Source organism: Pinus tabuliformis, chromosome J (genome assembly GCF_031772625.1).
Source record: "Pinus tabuliformis cultivar Carrire ecotype Pingquan chromosome J, CPIR1, whole genome shotgun sequence".
NCBI classification, from domain to species: Eukaryota; Viridiplantae; Streptophyta; class Pinopsida; order Pinales; family Pinaceae; genus Pinus; species Pinus tabuliformis.
In genome coordinates, this window is record NC_142295.1 from 1,633,042,212 (window position 1) to 1,633,063,567 (window position 21,356).

Here is a 21,356-nt window from a genome sequence, read left to right on the forward strand (position 1 = left end):
TTCAGCATGTCACCTTTTCCTATGGTCACTGAGAGGTAGATCTGTGCAATTTCAGCAGACAATGACTATTGTCGGAGTGAGGCCTTGGGAGGCCTGTCTGCAGTTTCTACATGCAAGACAGACAGGGAAACTTAGACAACATTGCACAGTTTTGAGGCACATGACACTGCTGTGGGATGGGGGTCCTGGGAGGACACCCTTGCACAATTTATGAGTGCAGTGCAGCTGGACTACTCTACACATTTTTGGAGAGCAGTGCTGGCTGCTTGACTGCTCTGCGCATTTTTGGAGAGGAGTGTTGGCTAGGGTCTCTGCAGGCTGCAAAGTTTCAACAGGAAAGGGGGGTTGGTGTCTCTATGGGTTGTGGGGTTTCAGCAAGCAAGGGAGGTTGGTGTCTCTGTGCACTGTAGGGTTTCAGTAGGAAAGGGAGGAAGATTGATGGTTGCATAAGCAAAGCGCAAAGTTCAGGGAAGCTGGATGAGGCTAGGTTGCTCGGAAAAATGGCTAAGTGTGAGATCAATGAAACATATGTGAACATTTATAGAACTTGACTATGATCGCACACAGACACTTAATGACACAACGTAAACCATCTAGAATGCATAAGACATACTTTGCTTGATGCAACAACCTTCGTGACAAGAGTGCATGAAGTGAGAGTGAAACATGTCTATGTAATGACAACCACCCATGCCCACGTGCTTTCCCTTGAAGCAAAACAACATTCCATTTGCATGACAAACAACAACCCCTATGCCCAAAGATGACACATGCTGCAGAAAGATGAGAACACGAACAACTCTTAAGATCAGTGAGGGGAGCTTGAAATCATCATCTTACCAACAAGTGCCCAAGGATGATCAATTGCAAGATCGAAGGTAGGCTCCGAAATTCACATGCGAGCCAAAATTTTGGAGGGTGTTGTAGCCGCTACAACACCATCTTAATGGCCCACACATCATAATCCTTCCATGTAAATAGTGGAAACTCAGGCTAGAAATTCGAGAAAACCATCTTTCTTCAAAAAAATACACCTCAAATAATAAAATCCTCTTTTACTAAAAATGTTTATAAACTATTTCAAAAAAACCTTTATAATAAAAATCTTTCTTAGAAAAAAACTTTAAAACTTTAGACTTTCAAAAAAGCATTTTTAAAAAATCTTACAAAGCCTTTTAACAAAATAAACCTTTATATAATTTTTTTTTATAAAAAAAATTTCGTAAACTTATAAATGCCTTTTATAAAGATTATTTTCAAATCTTTTATAAAGTCGCTAGAAATTCTTATTCCGTAAAAAAAATAAATTTGAAAAAGACACCACGTGCCTGTTTTTTTAAAAGGTTTTAATATAAAGTAATGCGGCTCACATGAACTTGACTTCGGTCAACCACAATTAATGCACATGGTTCCACGGTTATTAATGGCTTGAGCATTGCCGACCACATAAGTTTTGTGCACTTCCTACCACATAAATTTTGCACGGTTTTTAATGAAATTTTCGCTTTCTTTAACAATTTGACAAATTTACAACTCAAATTTATAAAAAAAATGTTAGCCTTTTTCTTTGGCCTTCTTCTCATTGGCTCTGCCAGCATTACGGATCTTATAATCCTTCCTTAGCTTTGATACCAATTTGTTGGAAAGGCAGAGGAGGAAAAACAACAATTTCACACGAAACATGCCAGAGCGCTACTATTGATCACACAAAAACTTGATTCTTACAATGAAATCGGTGAAGGGTAACCCTTTTGACATGCAACCACACTCTTAATTCAAGTGACTTAACTCACTTGACTCAAAGCTTCAGCACTCAACACTCTTAATTGACTCTTTAATTTTAGCCAACTCTTCATATTTTAACATCTTCGTGGCTCTTTGTAATACCAAATTGCTGGAAAAGCAGAGAAGCCAAAACACAAATTCCACACACAAAAGACTAGATCTTTTATTGATCACACAAAACTTGATAATTACAATGAACCCAGTGAGATATATTTATATTTTTCCAACTAGAAACGCACCTAAAATTAACTTATTCATCTATCACTTAACTCCATAGGTTCGACACTAAATTAACTTATTCACTAATTTTAGCCAAGTATCACACTCAAGTAATAGATAAAAAATCACACTTTGAATTAAATGAAGGAGTTGCAGCTCACAGGTGTGTACTACACCTGGGAGACTGCACTCAAACAAAGAGGAGACTCTCACTCTCGTTCACTCTGCTTTACATCAAATGAATATTACAATATTAAATACATCACTGAAAAATAGGTAGTTGTAAACAACCTCCTAAACTCTAGGAACTAATCCTAAACTAAGGAGATACGTTACAACCATATAACCATTTCTCCATTATTTTTAACTCCCCCCCTTAATGGAGAAAGGGTTATTTTGCACTCCTAACATCCCTCTAAATAATTCAAACTTTACTCGCCCTAGAGGCTTAGTAAAAATATCAGCTAAATTATCACAAGTATTACAATACTCCACACATATTTCTTTTGACTGTATCTTTTCTCGAACAAAATGAAACTGAGTGTCAATATGTTTAGTATTTTTATGGAAAACTGGATTGTATGCAAGCTTTATTGTGCTCTGGTTGTCAGTTTTGATGCTGGTTGCTTCTTTCTGACTTTCGCCTGCATCGCTAAGCAATCTCCTCAACCAGATGGCTTCGCATGTTGCTACACACAACGCCTGGTACTCAGCTTCACATGATGATAATGCTACAGTACTTTGCTTTTTGCTACTCCACGAAATAACCCTGGATCCAATACTAAATGCGTAACCTGTGATGGATCTACGATCATCCAGGTTACCTTCCCAATCAGAATCTGAATAACCTGCTAAAGTAACATCAGAAATGTCAGTGTATAAAATGCCATAATTACAAGTACCACTAAGGTACCTCAACACACATTTTGCTGCAATTCAGTGACTCTCAAGGGGTCTGGACATAAACTGGCTCAACACACTAACAGAATATGCCAGATTAGGTCTAGTTGTCGTGAGATATATCAAACTTCCAACTAGCTGTCTATACAAAGTGGCATCCACCTGTTTTGTGCCATCATCACTACTTAACTTGAGATTCTGCTGCAATGGTGTTGCTACTGTTTTACACTGTTCCATTCTGAATCTTTCCAATAGGGTTCTGGCATACTTTCCTTGGGTTAGAAAAGTTTGACCAGAATCTTTCCACACCTCCAAACCTAGGCAATAATGAAGATCTCCAAGGTCTTTCATTTCAAATACCTGTGACATTTGCTGCTTGATTTCTTTGATCAAATTATTTGCATTTCCTGTTATAATCATGTCATCCACATACAAAGAAATCAAAATGATTTACCTCTGTTTATTTATCTTGGTATACAAGTTTGGGTCGTTGAGGCTCCTATGAAAACCATGCTGTATAAAAAATGAATCAATTTTCTCATACCATGACCTGGGTGCTTGTTTCAAACCATAAAGTGCCTTATGCAATTTACACACTAAATGCTCCTGCCCCTCTTTCACAAAACCAGGAGGCTGTACTAAATAAATTTCTTCCTTTAATTCTCCATTTAGAAATGCAGACTTAACATCTAGCTGGTGTAGCTTCCATTTATGTTTTGTTGCTAAAGAGATTAGCATTCTAATTGTATTTAGTTTAGCTACAGGGGCAAAGGTGTCATCGAAATCTATGCCTTCTTGCTGTGAATAACCCTTTGCTACCAGTCTAGCTTTGTATTTTTCTACACTCCCATCTGCATTTATATTAGGTTTATACAACCACTTACAACCTATAGGGGTTTTTCCTTCAGGCAACTCAACTAAATCCCAAGTATGATTTCTATATATTGATTCAATTTACTCATGCATTGCAGCCCTCCATTCATCTGATTTACTTGCTTCTTCATAGTTTGAAGGTTCTACAATTTTTAAAATTTTGGACATTAAAGCATAGCCTTTCAATCTTTCAGGTAGTCTAGTTTTTCTACCTGATCTTCTAGGTAGAGGACTTACCTCAACTCTATGTGTTTCAACACTTTCCAGGCCTGCAACATCACTTATTACACTATCTGCTGCTACTTCTTCCTGTTTCTGCTCTTGCTCCTGCTCTTCATCTTCGTCACTGTTCATCTCTATTAGCAATGGAATGTGGCTATCATTGCAAGAGTCTTCCTTTCCATCTTTAGTCTGTTCATGAAAAACAACATCTCTGCTTGCAAAAACTTTATGAGTCACAAGATTATATAACTTGTATGCCTTATACTCTGTGCCATATCCTACAAATATACATTTCAAGGCTTTTGGGTCTAACTTCTTTCTATCTGCTTTTGGTATATGAGCATAAGCTTTAGATCCAAATATTCTTAGATGACTAACTACTGGTTTGAGTCCAAACCATGCTTCAAAGGGGGTTTTGAAGCCTAGACATTTAGTAGGACTCCTATTCTTTAAATAAACAGCAGTATTAATGGCTTCTGCCCAAAGACCATTTGATATACCTTTACCTTGAAGCATAATTCTGGAGCACTCCACAAGAGTTCTGTTCTTGCGTTCTGCTACTCCATTCTGCTATGGAGTGTGTGGCACTGTGAATTGCTGCATAATCCCATGCTGCTTGCAGAAGTTCATGAACTCTCCTAACCTGTATTCTCCCCCTTGGTCCGAGCGAAGAATCTTTATCCTCTTTCATGTTTCGTTCTCTATCATAGATTTGAACTCTTTAAAGTACCGAAAGGCTTAAATCTTTTTACTTAAAAAATACACCCATGAAAACCTAGTGTAGTCATCTGTAAACAACAAAAAATAATATGCACCTCCTAGGGACCTAGTTTGCATAGGTCCACAAATATCTGTATGCACTAGTTCTAGGATTACTCTTTCCTTTCTATTGACATGCAAAGGGAACTCTTCTCTATGCATTTTACCTAATGCACATTCATCACATTCCAGCTTGACATTATGAAAAACAGGGAGTCCATCGACCATACCTTTCTTCTGAAGTAAGATGAGGTCCTGCAAATTGAGATGTCCAAATCTCTGATGCCAGAGATTTTCGACTGTTGATCCAGCTACAACCATTGCTTGTCGTGGCATACTCTTTGCATCCAATCTGTACAAATTCCACACGCGTACTCCTGTTTCAACTGTTTCCATCTGGCTATCCTTAATGACACAACCATTCTTGTTACACAGTAATTTGTCACCGTTGGTCACCGTCCCTATCGCCCTGTTTCCATACATTGGAGGACGCATTCCGGGACCTGTGAGCAGTGACATAACCCAAAAACACTTGCATTATGCTCCCCTGAGTATGTACTTCATGTTCCCTGAAGACACCTTCTGCAAATTATCCCTGAAAAGTGATCTTTTTCCATTGGCGCAGGTCCACAGTATCTTACCCACGCCAATAACTGAGATCCTCAAAAGAGGGAGCGACCACTGGCGCTCTGTCACAGACCAACACCCGCGCTAGCCCAATTTAGTAATGATTTTTGCCAAAAGCACGCCCATATGATTTTTTCCCTTCAGATCACGAAGCCTTTTGAGGGAAAAATCCAGTGGATAGAGTTCGAGAGTCATCATCTATCCTTGACAACTATCCACAGTAGCTTTTCTGGGATAATGCCAATCCACAATGGGTGTCCTGGTTCATCGAATCTTTCTACCTTCTCCATCTATAAATATTTATCCTCATGCATTAGACAAGCTAGTGCTAGTTGTTGAGTTCTTGGGTTCTTGGAGAAATGCAAGTTGTGGTTATCATGAGTGATAATGAAGTATAGAGAGGTTATGCTGCCGGAGAGGAGATACATTGCAAGACACATATAGTTGCTCGCCCAGCCAGAGGAGAGGTTCAACGTCAGAACCTTGGTTGTAACTTTTCCTTTTTATTATTAATTAATGAGCGACTGCTATTATAGTTCCAATCTCATTGTCTATTATGGTGATGTGTGATTTATTTCCTTTCTGACTGAAATATAGTTGTGCCTTGGTGGATTTTATGCTGGTATCTGTTTCTTCCTTTGCATGTGCAGGTGTCTGTTTATGATCTGCTGGAGCGAGGGAGCGGGAATATCAACTCTGCTTCGATCATAGCATTGGATTCCAGGTTGGTCTTCTTAATTCACCTTTGATGCATAACTAGGAACTTGCGTGGCAGCGTGGTTTGATTGTGGCTAGTTATGTTTTAGACTAGTGGGATCGCCTCTGTCCGCAGAGGGGATTTACCTATCCAACAATTTGGCGACTCCGCTTGGGATCGAACCCAGAATCTCCCCCTCATTTGCCGGGGGGGGCTAAATTGCGTATGAGTGTTAATCGCCTTTGAGTGTTTTTAGTTTATGATCTTTGGAACTCTCACCCGTTTTTCTTGGTTTGCACTTGATTGGTTCTTAGATTACATTAGAACCATCGTGTGTTTGAGAATTCTCTTGCATAGATCACACTTGCATAATTAGAGTTCTCATTTTCAGGATATGAATGAAAAGTGTGCATAGATTACATTTGCATACTTTGGTTGTTTGCCAGTTTCTGTTTCGGTCTTCTCTTGACCCAGTCAACTTTTTGGATACTCTTTTGCATATGTTTGGTGTTTTTTAAAGCTTGATCTTCTATGCTCTGAGTGATTCACTTCTAGCCTCTTTGGATTTTACTTGACTTCATTCGAACTTAAATTACATGGTTCATTGAAAGTCTTTGTGTTTTTCCTTGCTTGCATAGTTCATTTTGGTGTTTCAGAATTGGTTCTATTTCATTGAGTAAACTTGGATTGTGCATATCTCTTAAGATTTGTGTAAATGCATCATGCCATCTTAAAGGAAAGAAAAACAAAATGTCTTTTGCATCATATTAGTTAGCGCTTATTGTTATTTGTTGCTATTAAAAAGAAAAGAAAAAATTTCATTTCTTGTTATTAGCTGCATTAGGATCTTTGTTGTTTGTTGAGTGATCATTTCGTTTGTGTAAAGATCTCAACCCTCCTGTAGATAGAATTCATCGAATCAAATGATATAGTTTTGGCATATAGTTTGCATTTAAGAAGTTTTTGAGATATCACATACAGTAGGACCAAAAAACTGAAACATAATCGAAGATAAACTTTTAAAATAAACTCAATGAACATAAGAACGCATTGGAACATAACGCAAATACTCTAGAGGTCTAGGTTAGAGACGTGTTCTGGCGTCTTTAAACCTGGTAGTTTATCGTCGAGTGGTTGGGTGATTCCTCCACGGTGAAACGATAGGTGCCAATACGAACTGAGCTCCCACGTACCGTCGCGTATATACGGGAGACCCCACTAGGCTATTATCCTTTATCCATAGGAAGCCGAGTCTGCCACCTTACAAGCCGTAATGCACTAAACACAGCATTCAGGAAGATTGACTGCAGTATGGGAAGTCCTTGGTTTTCATCTGATTGCCGAGGTGTATAAGCAGTTTTACGGATTGTTTGGTAAACCTTTTACCTAGAGTCTCCAGAGTAGTCACTTTTGATCCTTTTCGGACTCCCTAAAAGAAAAGGTGCCTGTGAGCGTCTTGTCACTTCGTGCTCATAAAACATTCGAAGGAGACTAGAGTCATCTTTTATCCTTTTCTCGACTCTTAAAATATGAAAAGGTCAAGTTCAGTGTCTTAAAATTTATTGGCCACGATAACATCTACCCAATTAGATTTTGATTGCGTTAGCCTGAGTAGGATTATTTCTCGTTCAATGGCATCCTTCCCTGAGTCCACCGGCCAAAGTGTTCCCCCTGATGGAAACCCTAGTCCATTTCCTTCTGTTGGAAATGTCGGTGTTCAGTATATCGCAACTTTGTCTTTGCCTGGGTTAACCATCGGTTTGCCCGTATGGTTGTTTTCAAACTCGGTGGTCTCGAGTGTGATAACTTCTGCTCCGAATGAACCCACCTCCCAGGTAATACCCACTTCGAATGTTACTTCCGAGGTCAATGCCGTCCAAACCACCATGGCAAACAAAGCCTCGAAAGCAAAGAAGAAAGGGAAACCGAAGAATAAGCCAGATCAACCCAAGCAGGAAGCCCCTAACCCTCCGCCCGAGGATGGTGCCAAACGCAAACCCAAGTATCCTTGTCTTATCTGTGATGAGGATCACTATACAAAGGACTGCCCCAGGCGGTCCGAAGTTAGTCGTTTGTTGAAAGGCACTCCCGAGACTCCTGCGGTGCTTAAATAACCCTTTCCCTCACAGCAAACTCAAAAAACTCAAATGGTGGCTGACCCATCTCAGCCTCCCTCTTCCTTTGGTTCTCAAGTGTTTATGGCTGGAACGATACCCATCAATATCAGTACTCGAACAAAAGATTACCCGCCATCTACCGGGAAGGAGCCTGAGATACCCTCTAGTGCTCCCTCATTCAGTTCGGGTCCACCACCACCTCCTCCACCTGAACAACGTCTTGCTGATTTCAAGGTGGACCCTTCCCCTTCTTCGCCTACTGCTGCGTCCTCATCTTCTACTTCGCCTGGTGAAACTCTGGATTCAAGTAACCAGGTGGCTAAGAAGAAAAAGAAGAAGAAGACCAAGAAGAAGAATACTCCTAAACCAGAGGTTAAAGGTATAACCCAAGTCGAGCCACCTTGTGCTCCTCCGCGGAAGGTCAAATTTCCTTGTAAGTTGTGTAAGGAAGACCACCTTCTCCGCGATTGTCCTGGCATTCCCAGGGTTTTAGAAGTATGGTCTCATGATCCAGACCGCCCTGCATCGTCCTCGGTAGATCGTGGCGATGTTACCTTCCTCGGCGGCGAGGGAAAAGAGAAGATTCGAATCCCTTGTAAACTTTGTGAAGGCAATCATCCCCTTCACCTTTGTCCATTCATGGATAGAGCCTCTATTGTATTGGAAAGTCTTACAGCTCCCTCAACCCAACTTCCTACTGGTTATCAACGTCTTTCTGCAATTGCAGAACGTTCCCCTGCTGACAAAGAAATCAACCAAGATTCCTCTCTTGTCCAGCCTCCTCTTCCTGAATCTGGCTCTGCCAAGCCTGTTCCAGACCAACCATTGGTCGGAAAGAGCGTCGACTCGAGTTCACCACCCACCAACCACTCTATTTCAGAAGAGAATCAAACTCATGTTCTTCTCATCTCCTCAAATTCTCCTACATCTGGAAATACCCCTACATCTGAGAGTCCTACTGCACTCTCCCCCAAGCAGGGGGGAAATCATACGATTCCCCCACCAAGTAGTTCAGTCGCTTCCTTCGACTGGAGACGTTTGACTACCTTCCGTCTCCCATCTCATGTGCCTTTTTGGGTCATGGTACACGCCTATGACAAGGCAATACCTGGCACTGTTTTGGATGAGGGTGCATCTGTTAGTCTTATGTCTGCTACTACTTCGCAAGCTTTGGGTTCCCCACAGCTTGCGCCCGTAGCATCGAATCTGACTGCTTTTGACGGAGGAACTAGCCAACCATTAGGGATCCTTCCAAAGTTCCCTATTACTTTGGGAGGCAAGACCGTCTATATAGACGTATCGGTTACCCAAGGTGCTTTAGATTTCAATCTTCTCCTTGGTCGTGACTATGTTTATGCCATGGGGGCCCTTATTTCTTCACTTTTCCGTGTGGTTTGCTTTCCACACAATGGACGAATTGTGACTATCGATCAATTATCGTTCGTTAGTCCACGGGTCCCCCCTGCGCAGTCGTCATCCCCTCCTGGTGTTCATCCACCAGTTGCATCTGCCTCACCGCAGGTCAACTACGTGGCCACCTATCCTGTGCCTGTATCCAGCGATGCCACCGTCGTGCATAGTGTCCTAGGGGCATTGGGTCCTGACTTCCAAGATGTTTCCCTTCCGTCGAAAGTGACACTCTTGGAAGCCCCGACTTCCTGTTCATTATGATGAAGTCGCGGCGGAGCACAGTTCGTTTTCTTGTGTCAAGCTCGTTCAAAAATGAAACAAGGGTTATGAGGATAGTTCTTTTACTGTGTCAACCTCATTAAAAAATGAAACAACTCCCTTTCCAAATCGAGTCTTTTGATTAAGATCTCGTAAAATACAAGTCGAGTCTTTCACAGATCTCGAGAGTGAACCTTCATTCCATCCACCTCGTTGAATGCAATGAAGCTTGGGGGGCATGTACCTCGATTTGCATTATCATGCTGGGGGCATGCAAATTTATAACAAGCATAGTTTTTTCGTTTCAAGCTTGTGTAAACATGAAACCGAATCCAAGCAAAGTTCTCCATGGTTCAAGCTTGTGTAAAAATGAACCCATACCTGATTTACATCCCGTGATTGCCTTTTATCTGCTAAATTCTGCTAGATGAGCCTTGGTTGTTTCATTCCATCGCCACCATCTCTTTGGCCGATCATATGCTTTCACCTGGTTTTTTATCCTTTCCTGAGGAACCGCAGCGATGAGTGGTTTTATTAGCCAGCCTCTTGACCATTACATGTTTTGAGCAGTTCCACCATTACCGGAACCAGTTGCTACCCTTTATACCACTCGTTCCTTCAAGACGAGTCGCCTTTACGCTCTTTTCTGACTCGTAAAATATGAAAAAATTGCCAAGTATTTTTCCTTTTTGACTCGTTAAAGAGAATAAAAATGGAGGTCCGCTTTCAACTCTTTTCTGACCATTTAAAGAGGAAAAGATTGCCGAGTCGCTCCTCTTGACTCGTTAAACGTTAATAAGGGGTGGTCGTTTTAAGTTCTTTTTGTCGACCGTTAAAACATAAAAAGATTACCGGGTTTTTGTCATTTCAAACTCGTTAATGGTTACGAAACGACGTGATTTTGATCGCTTTTTTACTTTTTCAGGTCGAAATCACTATTTATGAAAAGTACTCCTCGATCGTAATGGTCGGGCGGTTATTTCGGGCATTATTTTATACTTTTTCGGGCTCGAGAGACACAACTTTACGAAAAAGGACACCCCTGGAGTTTCCTTTTCTGCTGTCTTTTCAAACTCTCTAAACATGAAAAGACGCCGAGTTCTTCCTTTGTCAGACTCGTTAAAACCTGATGACATCGGATTTTGTCGAAATGACACACCACAAGCATATGCTATCCCCATCAAGCTTGTTAAAAATAACTGGGGTACTCGCTAGAAATGGCGAGGGGAAAAGAAAAGTTTGGAACCATAATTATTACCGTGACGGCAGTATGTCGCTCTTGAACATGGCACTTTTCTGCTTTCGTGTCCAGGGTGGGGATACCTCATCTCATATCTTTCACTTGCTTCCATGGACTTGGGTACCTTATTTGACCTCTTATTCACTCATTGCCTCGTCATCATGACCTTTGATACATTGATGTCAAATACTGCCGATTCCATTAATGTGCCGCCGATATGTTCAAGAGAAGTTGACCTCTGCGAAGAAACAACCTCCCTCTGATAGTTCATACAATCTTGATTCACAACATTATCTCTTTGTCTCGTGTCGATGATGTGGGAAACATTATGGCCCACCTTCGATCAAGGTCACTTCCTGTCGACTTCAACTCATTATCCAGGAAATTGATCTAGAGACTCCTTTCCAGTGCCTTGAAGCCTGCATGCCTCAATGGCAGGTTCTTCGTGTTCGACGTGAGGTTTTCATCATTGGCCTCCGATCGAATGATTCTACGGGTGTTCGACTTCAGATCATTAATTCACACGTCGTAGATTGTACCTCTAGTACCTTGAGGGCCATTGTCATTATTGGTGGTACCTCTCGTGTCTGTTAACAGTTTCCACTATTGACTGGTAATCAGACAATGTTCATGCATGTTCGACTTCAGCTCATATATTCACATGCTTGAAATTGTACTCTTGTTCGGGTCGAGATGGAGCGCAAGACCCTGGATTGTGTCTGTTATAATCCAGGCGTGATTCTTGATACTTGACTCATTCACTGGATGGCTGCGACCATACCTGAGTCAATTCATTGATCCTAACCAGATGACTGCGTCCATACTATGGATCTAGATTATTTATGTACTCTCTTATGGATGGCTGCGACCATACCACGTACATCATGTAATTGAACTATCAGTCATGTCTCTTGACACGGATCCTCGGCGGCAGCTCTATATATGTGTTTTTGTGTGTTCTTGTAAAGCATTTCACCCCTCTCTCTACCTTTCGGACTTCATGCTTTAGGGGGCATCTGTTACACAGTAATTTGTCACCGTTGGTCACCGTCCCTATCGCCCCATTTCCATACATTGGAGGACGCATTCCGGGACCTGTGAGCAGTGACATAACCCAAAAACACTTGCATTATGCTCCCCTGAGTATGTACTTCATGTTCCCTGAAGACACCTTCTACAAATTATCCCTGAAAAGTGCTCTTTTTCCATTGGCGCAGGTCCACAGTATCTTACCCGCGCCAATAACTGAGATCCTCAAAAGAGGGCGCGACCACTGGCGCTCTGTCACAGACCAACACCCGCGCCAGCCCAGTTTAGTAATGATTTTTGCCAAAAGCACGCCCATATGATTTTTTCCCTTCAGATCACGAAGCCTTTTGAGGGAAAAATCCAGTGGATAGAGTTCGAGAGTCATCATCTATCCTTGACAACTATCCACAGTAGCTTTTCCGGGATAATGCCAATCCACAATGGGTGTCCTGGTTCATCGAATCTTTCTACCTTCTCCATCTATAAATATTTGTCCTCATGCATTAGACAAGCTAGTGCTAGTTGTTGAGTTCTTGGGTTCTCGGAGAAATGCTAGTTGTGGTTATCATGAGTGATAATGAAGTATAGAGAGGTTATGCTGCCGGAGAGGAGACACATTGCAAGACACATATAGTTGCTCGCCCAGCCAGAGGAGAGGTTCAACGTCAGAACCTTGGTTGTAACTTTTCCTTTTTATTATTAATTAATGAGCGACTGCTATTATAGTTCCAATCTCATTGTCTATTATGGTGATGTGTGATTTATTTCCTTTCTGACTGAAATATAGTTGTGCCTTGGTGGATTTTATGCTGGCATCTGTTTCTTCCTTTGCATGTGCAGGTGTCTGTTTATGATCTGTTGGAGCGAGGGAGCGGGAATATCAACTCTGCTTCGATCATAGCGTTGGATTCTAGGTTGGTCTTCTTAATTCACCTTTGATGCATAACTAGGAACTTGCGTGGCAGCATGGTTTGATTGTGGCTAGTTCTGTTTTAGACTAGTGGGATCGCCTCTGTCCACAGAGGGGATTTACCTATCCAACAATTCTTAAAGAATTTCACCTGCATGTCCTGGTCTGTAATCATTGAGACAGAGATCAAGTTTTTCTTAATTCCTGGAACATATAATACATTTTTAAGATGTTTAATGTCACCACTAGGCAGCTTCATAGGAATATCTCCATACCCTTTGATCTCATACCCACTGTCATCTCCTAGATAAATTTTTGATCCACATGCAGATTCTTCAAGAGATTCAAAGCAGTCCTTCTTACGGGTCATGTGTGAGGATGCGCCAGAGTCGACATACCATATGTCGTCCTCATCTCCCTTTGATGCTGAAAGAGCACAATCGACTGTGAATAGTTGAAGATCATGGCTGTGGTCCTCCTCTTCTCCAGCAAAATAGCCCTGATGTTTCCTCTGTTTGCCTTTTCTTTCATCCGCCTGCCTCTTATAGCATTCTTTAATTTGATGACCAAGTTTCCCACAATAAAAACATCTCTTAACATAATTATCAGTTATACCTCTGAATGGTCTCTTTTGAAAAGAGCTGGCCCCCTTCTGCTGTTGCGGTTGATGCTGCTGATGTTGGTGCTGGTGCTGCTTTCCTCTGTAATGTCGCCTCTTCGCCATCAGAGCTAGGTCATTGATTTGAGTTTTCAGATTCTGTCTTCGCTCCTCTTCCTGGAGCAGAATCGCTGTCAGCTCATCAAATGAAGGGGCTTTCTCCCTCGCTGACAGTCCTGTGATGAATGTCTGATATTCATCCGTCATTCTGTTCAATGTGAGTGTAACTAGATCTGAGTCGGACACCTTTTCTCCAATAGCTCCCAGTTTGTCTCTCAGATCCTTGACTCTGGCCATGAATCCACCAACGGACTCATTCTCGTCCGTCTTCAATGCAAACAATTTTCTCTTGAGTGCCAAAACACGATTTGTATTCTGAGTCTCGTACAGGTTCTTGATCGTTGTCCATAGATCAACAGCTGACTTGGAATCTCTAATATGTGGGATAATATTGTCCTTAACGGACATCTTCAGTATAACTTTTGCTTTCGTTTCTCTTTTATCTCAGTCTTGTTATTGAGTCGCTGTTCCAGATCTCGGCTCATTTCCTTCAACGATCGCCCATGCATTTACGCTCTCCAGCAAAGTTTGCATTTTGAATTTCCAGTTGGAGAAATTCGTTCCATCGAGTTTTCCAGACTCGTGGAGGTATGATTCTATACTGTTGTTCATTTTCGCCCAACTGAACACTCCAATCGGCCACTACCGAGCAAGTCCGATCTGCTTCCACCGAACAGATCAGGAACTTCACTGTGCCACCACCAGGCAAGTCCGATCTGCTGCCACCGAACAGATCAGGGACTTCACTGTGCCACCATCGGGAAAAACCGATCTGCTACCACCGAACAGATCAACAAGCAAGCTCCAACACGCCACCACTGGGCAAAGGCGATCTGCTTCCACCGAATAGATCAAGGAGCTGCACTGCGCCACCACCGGGCAAAAAACCGATCTGCTTCCACCGAGCAGATCATAGAGCTCTGATTCGCCACCACTGGGTAGGTTCGATCTGCTACCTCCGAGCGGATCACGGTACCCCAATTCACCACCACCGGGCAGGTCTGATCTAAGCAGATCAAGGAACCTCAATTCACCACCACCGGGCAAATCAAATCTGCTGCCACCGAGTAGAAATCTCCACATGCCACCATCGGGCAACTCCGATCTGCAAAAAATTGCAGATTTCCAGAGAGAAATAGGTTGGCTCTGTGGCGCTCTGAACAGCTACAAATCCGCGCCAATTGTTGAAAAGAAAAATTCACGGTGTCCACGGAAATTGGTGCGCTTAACAGCCACAGATTCATGCCAATTTAGTTATAATTTTGCTGGCACGCTTATCAGCCCCAAATCGGCGCCAATTGGCGCGTCTATTCTTTAAAAAATAGCGCCTTTCTGTTTTGTTCTGGATTGGCGCGACTGTATTCAAAAAATCCGCGCCAATTGCTCAACCTTTTCTCCGGCTCAAAGATGATCAGTCATCTGAGACCCTTTGCTCCAGGTGTTACTGCAGTTCCACCTGATCACAAAAATACATGTACATGCACTCCTACCACTACAGAAATGTAACTAATGATACATCCCTAAAAAAAATGAGGCTATCTCTATCCTAAGCTCTGATACCAAGATAAAAAATCACACTTTGAATTAAATGAAGGAGTTGCAGCTCACAGGTGTGTACTGCACCTGGGAGACTGCACTCAAACAAAGAGGACACTCTCACTCTCATTCACTCTACTTTACATCAAATGAATATTAAAATATTAAATACATCACTGAAAAATAGGTAGTTGTAAACAACCTCCTAAACTCTGGGAACTAATCCTAAACTAAGGAGACACATTACAACCATATAACCATTTCTCCATTATTTTTAACTGCAATTAACTTATTTTAACAGGGAGACCCTTGTTCGTGTAAAAAATATTATCGAGTAGACACTATATTGGAGTGGAGGGATCACCAATGTCGTTGTGCGCACATGGTCAAATAGTTTTATCCCAGAAGAAAATGACTAGATTGTCATCACATGTATCGAGAGAGTAGGGAATTGGGGGAAGAGGGGGTATGTTTACAATGCCTTCCAAATTCTGCAATACTTTAGTCATGGACGGTTTGGTGTCTTCGTCGTCCTGAATGCACCATCCTGTCACTATGGCAGCGCTCTCCACTTGTTCCACATGAGCATCGTTCAACAATTCCTTGTCCAACACCTCCATGGCATTTCCTCTGCTGATATGAGTTGTAGCCCAAGCTAGAAAGAACAATTCAGAGGATTCAGAGACCTTGTCCATGTTTCTTTGCCCTGCAATTATTTCAAGCAATGTTATGCCGAAGTTGTAGATGTCAGCCTTCACAGTGATCGACATACCTGAGATCCACTCAAGGGCCAAGTACCCTCTCGTTCCTCTCATGGTCATCAAAACCTTTCTACACTCTCTGCCCAGGAGCTTCGTCGTTCCAAAATCAGCCACCTTCGGGCATAAATTGGAGTCCAGAAGGATGTTTTTGGGCTTGATGTCGCAGTGAATAATGCGGTCCTTGCACTTCTCGTGCAGGTAAATAATTCCCCAAGCAATTCCCACCGCAATGCTGAAGCGCGTTTTCTAGTTCAACAACTTGTGTTGTTCATCATTTCTCGGGGATTTCTTGAAAAGGAAGGAGCTAAGGCAACCATTAGGCATGTATTCGTACACCAACAGTCTTTGGGAGCCCTCTTTGCAAAACCCGACTAGCCTAACCAAATTCACATCTTGGGCAACTCCGATGGTACTCACTTCCATGTAAAATTGCTTCTCTCCTTGGCTTACACTCTCCAACTTCTTAGTTGCCACTAGAGAGCCATCCGCTAAACTCCCTTTGAAGACAGCGCCGAAACCCCCACCTCCAAGATGCTTAGAAAATTTCTTCGTTGCATTCTGCAGTGTGCTGTAAGTGAATAAATTTAGCCCGACAGGGACGTATTCTGTGGAAGGCAAAATTGATTGCTTGCAACACCAGATAAACAACAACACAAACGCCAAAATAGAAACTAGCCCGACCATGAAACCACCCACCATGCCTGTGAGATTCAGCTTCTTGTTGGAATTGAAGGAGTGAGGTACATCAAAGGAATCTAACCTTAGAAACAGAGAGATCCCGTTGGACGTATCGTACAGATTTATTAATTCACCGAACCACATTACACACCTCTGCGAACTGTTGTTAACGTAAGTGTATGCGGTGCATGAGCAATTGTCGAGATAAGTTGCCTAGCACTGCTTTTGGCCTTTGTATTCAACCCCGTGAGAGGGCACAGATGTGCCACTTATTTTTACAAACCTGTCGGTGTTGCTTTGGTTTGCTGCATCACGACATCGTAATGGTTTCTTCTAAACACAGTTGCCTGGCCACTGGTAAGATTTCCAGTCTCTGTTGTTTCTTGGTACAGAGCTTGACACGCATTTGCAAGACTGAACATTGTCATTATTGCATGATCCATAAGCCCCGCATATGGCATAAACATCACATTGAGTGACGGGTTGTTGCCAGACCATCATCCATTCTTTATTTTCTAGCAACGTGTCCGCTCGAATATTTCCTAACTTATTATCCACAAAGACACAGATTCCCGCCTGCAGTAGAGTTGAAGTAAAATACATGGATGAACCATTTCTAAAATATGTAAAACCATACCCATTTTCTGCGGCTTCGGGATTAGTGCTGAAATATTGGTCGTTCCAAGGACCACTATGCCAATATGTGGTGTCATTATTCCACATCAGCAATAACTGGATGACTTCGTTTGGATCCATCTGTAGGGTGAAAGGTCCAGGACTCGGGTCCCAAGGGCTCCTCCATGCTGACAGCCTTTGGTTGTTACTAACCTTCATGCCTAGAAACCATGTATTTTGCGGATAATCGAAGCTCTGCCAAATGATTTGAGTGTTATTCTTGGCACTCACAACAACCAAGTTACCAAAATCTGTTATCACAGTAGAAGAAGGTTTATTCCCATTTCCCTTAGAAGACCAAATGGTGGATCTTCCATAAGACAAAAGGAGACTCTCGTCCTCTATGATATTCAGAACACTGGACTAGTTCTCCAGCGGTTGCTGCACATTGGCCACCCAAGCGATTGTCTGCTCTGAAACCTGGGCAAACCATATTCCTACATACCATTTTTCAACATTTTTGTGGTTAAGTTTGAAAAATCCAATTTGAACTCCTAGTCTGATTACCAGTGAGTGAAGAGCCCAACACTATTATGTCGGAAGCTTCATTTTTCGCATGGCCAGGTTTTATATGAAGAAGCAGCAACACAAGTAGGAGAAAAAACAAGACAGAATCTGTGGGAATTGCTCTCTCATATTTTTTTCACTGATCCCCATTCTAAAATCAATAATCACTGAGATACCCTGCTACCACACCATAGTCTCAAGCCCACTATAACATGTTCATGAGTCCAATCCGACCTTTGATTATTGTCTCGTCAACTTAAACAAGTCCATATGGTATACCCCATGATAATGTTTTCAATTATTGCGACCGTGACCTCTACCGACCCTACCCACATATCACCATACCCATTATATTACATTAAAAAAATTACGTGGTGGTGGGCGCGCCATCGCCGGTGGACTCGACCCACACCCCCACCTAATGACAACGACCACATTTAAAACAATGGATTTTTGGATCTTGCAAGGATTGAACCCGCTCGACCCACATGGGCTGACCCGCACCGGGCAGCCCCATGTGGCGTATGCCAAGATCAAACAATGCCCAACCGCATAACAAAATGCGCCTCCCATTTCAATCATTTCACACGGTTATGATTATGTAAAATATTACAAATGGTTCTTCAAAATAAACTGTGCGCCAATTTTGGCATGGGCGGGATTTGATCCCCCAACCCCATCCTTTTCATTTCCCAGTATTACCAATGCATCAACAACCTTTACCTCGGTAAACTCTGCCACCCATTTATATTTAAGCCTTCAAATTTATTTGCACGGGGAAGAACGGAGGTGGAACAGGGAACAAAGAGTAAAACGGAGGCCGAGAATGGAGTTCCATACAACGGAATCATGATTTGCAGCGCTGAGGTGTAACCATGATTTGCACATTTTTCGAGGCAAAATATTCTTTGATCCCTAAAGATTCTCTAGGGAGGTAAAAATTCATTTTATCAGAATGTAATCAAGTTTACAGTCAATTTTCTGAGATTTTCACAGGAAACATAATGGTGGGGTTGGATTTATATTTTGAGCAGCATATTTTCAGATTCCCAATGGAGGAGAATCTTCAAGAATCTTGAGGGAATCTTCTAGATTCCTTGGAGGCTGAATTTTCCCAGATTCAGAATGCAACCAACTTTATACTCATTCTTCTTAGAATTTTGCAAGGATCTCAATGGCGAGATCAGTTTGCTGATTTGAGCAGAAGATCTTCAGATGACCTAGAGGAGGGAATCTTTGAGGAATCTAGGGGGAATCTAAAAGATTCCTGTAGCCCTAGATTTTCACTTTGTCAGAATTCAGAAATTTGACAGTCGATTTTACACTATTCGATGCCATGAATTTGATGGTGTAATCAGATTTTCCATTTGATCATTCCATTTTTCGGCCACTTTTCAAAGTGGAGTGCAGGTGTGAGCATTCAATGTGTGAGCAGTCATTTCCATGATATTTGATGCCACGAGATTGATGGTACAGCCATAACCAACGATTTATCATCCTCTTCTTCAGATGGCTCCTTGATGTGAGGTATATGTAGTGCGATAATGTACTTCTTTGTCTCTTTGCTTGAGATGCATTGTGTTGTATAGATCCATGTTTTATGTTTGATGTGGCATCTTGTTTTGTTCTTGATGTGAGATGTACTTATTGTCATGTTTTGATTGAGATCCCTTTGTCGCCATGTTGACAGGATACTCATGTGTTTTCACATATGTTTGAATTGAGATCCCTTTGATGCCATGTTGGCGGGATGCTCATTATTATCATACTTGAAATTATGTCATGCTAATAGGAGTCCTTTTGTGAATGAGAGTTCCTACAACGGAACATCTTGTGGAGCCACTCCTGCGTGAGGGAATATTCCTTACATGATAGAGAAAACACATTCATGTACATCATCACTCTTTCTAGCACTTAATGCAACGACCAACACCATCTTGACACCAGGCTCGGAGACGTAGTCTCTCCTTGACGAACTTCGTTATCAATATCTTGTGTTTTATGTTATTGATTCTTGTCATGTTCCTTATTCTTTACAACATGCATATATGTTCATTTATGCTCTTTTAAATGAAATTCTAATAACGTCACAGAAGTAAAAGATCTTGGTTAAATCCAGGAGTTGAGTCAATTCAGATCAATAGAGCTGGGAGGTTAGCCTGCTCGACATCCTTGCCCAGTTTTTGAGTTGAGCGTGATGTTGGAAAGTTGGGAGATTGCTCATGAAAATCGTGCATTTTTTAGGAGGAGAAGTAGGTCAGCTGACAGGGTGATTGGCTAGAAAACTTCGCAATTTTTTAGGGCAGTGTAGTGAGAGGCAACGGGTGTCTATCTGGCATGTCTGTGCAATTTCTTCAGTGAGTAGAAGCAGGCATACTTGGCAGCTTCTGCACAATTTTTTGGAGGAGTGAGGTTAGGGGTCACTACCTGGTCAAACTCTCTGGTTGACCAGCTGGAGGCTTGGTTGATGCTTGCAGGCATCGCAGATTGAGATGGCTTGCTAAGAAACTTTTGCGCTATTTTGGGTGACAGTCAACTGGGTCGACTTTAGGATTACGCAATGTAGACTACCTGGGAGGTAGCCTCAAGCTGTGCGCGATTATGGGCAGTAGTACATGATCACTGAGAGCTGAGACTATGTAGTGCAGCTCAGCGAGGGTCTAACTTTTGGAGGGTGGTCCTGTCGAAAGAGTTTCAAAAAAATGACTAAGTGTGTGAATGAGTGACTTCATACATGCGTGACCTTGCGAACACACACTTAACATGACTCAACGACAAGACACCTCAACCCATCAAGACAACAAACACTCAGTGTGACTGACTGACAGGTGTGAGAAACAAGCGTGAAACTTGTGATAGATCATTAAACGACCACAACGACACTTGCATGACAGTGCTTACAACATCGTGTGTGAGTGCGACAGATGTTTACATAACGAACACAACTCAAACAAAACCTTCAACATTAACAAAACAAGGTTGCAAGAATGACATAGCAATCAACATGTCGAAGACGATCGTTGGTCAAACAAATGAAAAGGAAGCAAGACATGTAGAAGAAACACATAAAATGACTTTTCGTGTTTGCGCACATGCATGTTACTAAGGACAGGATGATATGACAATGACAAGTAGTCTTGCAAACTCAACTAAGAGGTGTAGTTCGAAAGGTGTTCTTTACGTACCATACTTACCCTCAAGATGATCATACATCTAATGGAGTTTGCATGCGGATCTTTTCCATTACTTGGTTCATTGGTATTTCTCCTCAACTCCTTGGAAGTGATTTCAGCATGTCACCTTTTCCTGTAGTCACTGAGAGGTAGATCTATGCAATTTCAGTGGACAATGAGTGTTGTTGAAATGAGGCCCTGGGAGGCCTGTCTGTGCAGTTTCTGCATGCAAGACAGATAGGGAAACTCAAACAACATTCCG

At 42.0% G+C, this 21,356-nt stretch overlaps 1 pseudogene; it reads right to left on the minus strand.

Annotated features, from left to right (window-relative positions):
- Positions 1-15,686: 15,686 nt before the first annotated feature.
- LOC149233755 (G-type lectin S-receptor-like serine/threonine-protein kinase At2g19130 pseudogene) overlaps positions 15,687-21,356 on the minus strand; it is a 53,180-nt pseudogene continuing 47,510 nt past the window's right edge.